Source organism: Bos javanicus, chromosome 13 (assembly GCF_032452875.1).
Source record: "Bos javanicus breed banteng chromosome 13, ARS-OSU_banteng_1.0, whole genome shotgun sequence".
Lineage (NCBI taxonomy): Eukaryota > Metazoa > Chordata > Mammalia > Artiodactyla > Bovidae > Bos > Bos javanicus.
This window is the reverse complement of record NC_083880.1, coordinates 83,393,125-83,396,801: the sequence shown is the minus strand read 5'-3', so window position 1 is coordinate 83,396,801 and position 3,677 is coordinate 83,393,125. Positions and strand designations below refer to the sequence as shown.

The 3,677-nt window shown below is 36.1% G+C and overlaps 1 pseudogene; it reads right to left on the bottom strand.

Moving 5' to 3' along the window:
* Positions 1-288: 288 nt before the first annotated feature.
* On the bottom strand, positions 289-1,327 carry LOC133258873 (olfactory receptor 5M9-like; annotated as a pseudogene).
* Positions 1,328-3,677: the final 2,350 nt, after the last annotated feature.

Sequence of the window (3,677 nt, the reverse complement as noted above, 5' to 3'; positions counted from 1 at the left end):
ATATTACTTATAAAACAAGTAAAAAGCAATTATATATAGAAAATATCCTAAGAAAGCATTTTCAACTCTTACAAAGATACCTCCAAATTAACATGTGCTTATCCAAATGTATTTATGAGTTATCTGATGACTACACTTAGCACAATTTTACATACACTGTGACTAACAGTAATAGGTCAGGGTTAGTATGTTTGCATATGTAGATAAAGGAGGCTTAGTCCTGAGAGTCCATTCATGGGGTAAACCATCACTGTGTTAGACTGGACCTCTTAGTATATTTAAGTGTTGCCTGTATACAGTCTATTTTAAACAGGGTTATTTATATGCCTGGACATTTATAACAGGAAGTGGCATACACAGAATTATGTACTGCAGGTTCACTGCCTCAAGTTTGCCTTGACAATTGCTTTGTTGACTGCCTCTTTCACATCTTTGTTCCTCAAACTGTAGATCATGGGATTCAGCATGGGAATCACTGTGGGGTAAAACACGGCCACCATCTTTCCCTGCTCCACAGACTCTTCAGTGGGCCTCGTGAGATACATGAAGAGGAGAGTCCCATAAAACATGGTAACAGCTGTCAGGTGGGACCCACACGTGGAGAATGCCATCCTCCTGCCAGTGGCAGAGCACATGTGCAGCACAGCTGCTATGATGAGGGTATAGGAACTGAGAACCACTGAGAGGGAATATGTGAAATTAATCCCAGCAATAACAATTATGCTGCAGTCTTTAATGTGGACCCCTCCACAGGCAATCTTGATAAGAGGAGGGTCAGCACAATAGAAGTGGTTGATTTCAAAGTTTCCACAGAAGTACAGGCCATACGTCCACAGTGTGCAGATTAGGCTAACAGAGAACCCATAGATGTATGTCACAGAGACAAGACAAGCACAGACAGTCCTGGACATTTTACTGCCATAAAGCAGAGGGCTGCAGATGGCCATGTAGCGATCAAAGGCCATCACAGCCAAGATATATACTTCCATGTGGACAAGGGCTGTGAAGAAGTAACACTGCACCAAACACCCCACATAGGAAATGGTTTTTGTTTGATAGTAAGTTTTCCAGCATCTTCAGAGTGACATTGGAAGAGAACCACACATCCACAAAAGACAAATGACTCAAGAAAAAGTACATGGAGCTCTGAAGCTGGAGGCTGATCAAAATAATCATACCAATGTTCCCTATCAGAGTGATCATGTAAACTACTAGAAACACCACAATAAAGAGACCTTGAAGCTCATGATGACTGGTCAACCCCAGAAGAACAAATTCTGTCACATCTGTGAAATTTGGCATTGCCTTCACTTAGACCCAGTCTGCAGTGCCTATGAACAAATTAAAAGAAACAAACTGATTTATTTTATTCTTGAAAATTCAGTCATGTTTATCAGTATTCTAGTTCAAATAATATAAAAATCAACGTAGACTTTGCACAAAGTTTAATATAAGAGTATATAATCATTTATTTCCTTTAATAGGCCTTATATGTAATTATTACAATATTTATTAGTTTCTTAACTCTAAAACAGACAATTACATTGACATACTACTAGTATTAGACACTTATTTTTGCTAAATTATTTCAATGATGCTAACATCATAGAGTGCTAATAGAAGTAAAGCTAGACTGAGAGTCATCAGAGAATGACCAAATCCATTTAAACATATTATCTAATAGGAAATGACTTGAGACTCATAAATGTAAATATTCAATAAGGTCAGACAACCACTTTGTGCTGAACAGGGAAGTAATAAGAGTGAATCATTGAAACGCCATTGAATACTATTTTTGTGTATGATGGTTGCCTGTCATTGTCTATATTAATACAAATGCACATGTAATATTAACTTACTCATTTCCCTATGACTTGGAAGATATCCTTTTTAAAAATGTATTTGTTTGTTTATTTTTGGCTGCGCTTGGCTCCTCTTGGTTGGGTGTGTGGGCTTCTCACTGCAGTGGCTTCTCCTGTTGTGGCACACTGACTCCAGGTGAGCAGGCTTAAATAGTTGTGGCTCACAGGTTCTAGAGCGCAGGCTCAGTAATTGTGGCTCTCAGGCTTAGTTGCTCCATAGCATGTGGAATCTTCCTCCAACCAGGAATCGAACTTATGTCCCCTACATTGGTAGGCATATTCTTATCCACTGAGCCACCAGGGAAGTTCAGAAGATATCTTCTTATATACGCAATTTTACAGAATGATTGTCTTAAACCTTGGTCTTACAATCTAGTCATTGACATAATTTTATACACTATGCCAGCATATGATATAAAAAGCTTTCAACTTATGAAAATCCTAGTCATGTTTTATTTTATTTAGCTATATATTTCACTTGCTTGATTACTGCTGCTTGCAGGATGAGGTAAGAGGTATTTAACAACACAGACTGTATCAGTTTAACAGTTATCTCAGAAAAGTAAACCGCAAGTGGTCCCATCACCATATCAAAATTATATCAATAGATAAACTCTATATACATATAAAATTCAGGAGCCATGCTTTTAAAATTATTGTCTTATTTAAGATTCTACTGCTTTTCAGCAACAATCCATTATATGTCTAATTATTTTCAAATTCAATGTCATTACAATTAAAATGTCCACAAGTAATGTTTTCTCTGTTTAATACACTTCCCCAGATAAGTCTTCTGAGAAGTAAACTGCTCTGAGTATTTAGGGATGCATCTGTAGGATTAACATCATCTTGGGAATTTAAGATCCCCATAATAACATTGCTTGAAGGGAATATTATGACATAAAATGGTCTGTAGTTATAATTGCTTATAATAATTCATTTACAAACATCAAAACCAATGTTATGTCAAATATATTTTATTATTTATTATATCTAGAAGTAGTCTAAGTTTGGCAATATGAAATTGAACAAGCTACACAAGATTTTGGTTTGCATCATAATTGACTCTTTTTGAAAAGGAGTGAATGAAAAATACAGAAATGAGACAATTTATGGAATGGAACTACTGTGAGATGAAAACAGAGCATGCTGATAAACACAGAAATAAGAAGAGGCAGGCTGCACACAGACTGGTCAAAGATCTCTTTGAGGATGTGACTTTTCAGTTATGGGCAACTAGCCAGTTATGTAAAAATGTTGAGGAAAAAGAAAATGAAAATACAAAAAGTTAGAAGAGGAACTATTTTTAAAAATTTATAAACTCTATGATTGTATCATGGCTCCCTCCAACTAGTAGCAACTCACAATTTGGAAGTTGATTAATCTCTGTAAACAATTTTCCTACCCCTGAAATTATTCATATAGGAATTAAATACACCATAGAGAAAATGATTTGGGCACATAACATAGTCACTGATATTTCAATTCTGGTCTGAGTTCACCTGTACCCTATATTTTCATGATCATAGATCTGGTTTCTAAGTGTGGATAAACTAAGCCAGATGACAGTTACTGATTTTGACTGGGAGATAGAGCTAAGACCAAGAATTTTCATATATAAAAACTCTTACCTCTGCTTGGTGAACCCATAATTACCTAATTAACAGAGTTTGATATGGATTATTGGTACAACTAATTATAAGAGGATGAGATCATTAGATAGCATCACCAACTCAGACATAAGTCTGAGCAAACTCTATAGTGAAGGACAGAGGAGCCTGGCATGCTGTAGTCCATGGAGTCTCAAATAACCAA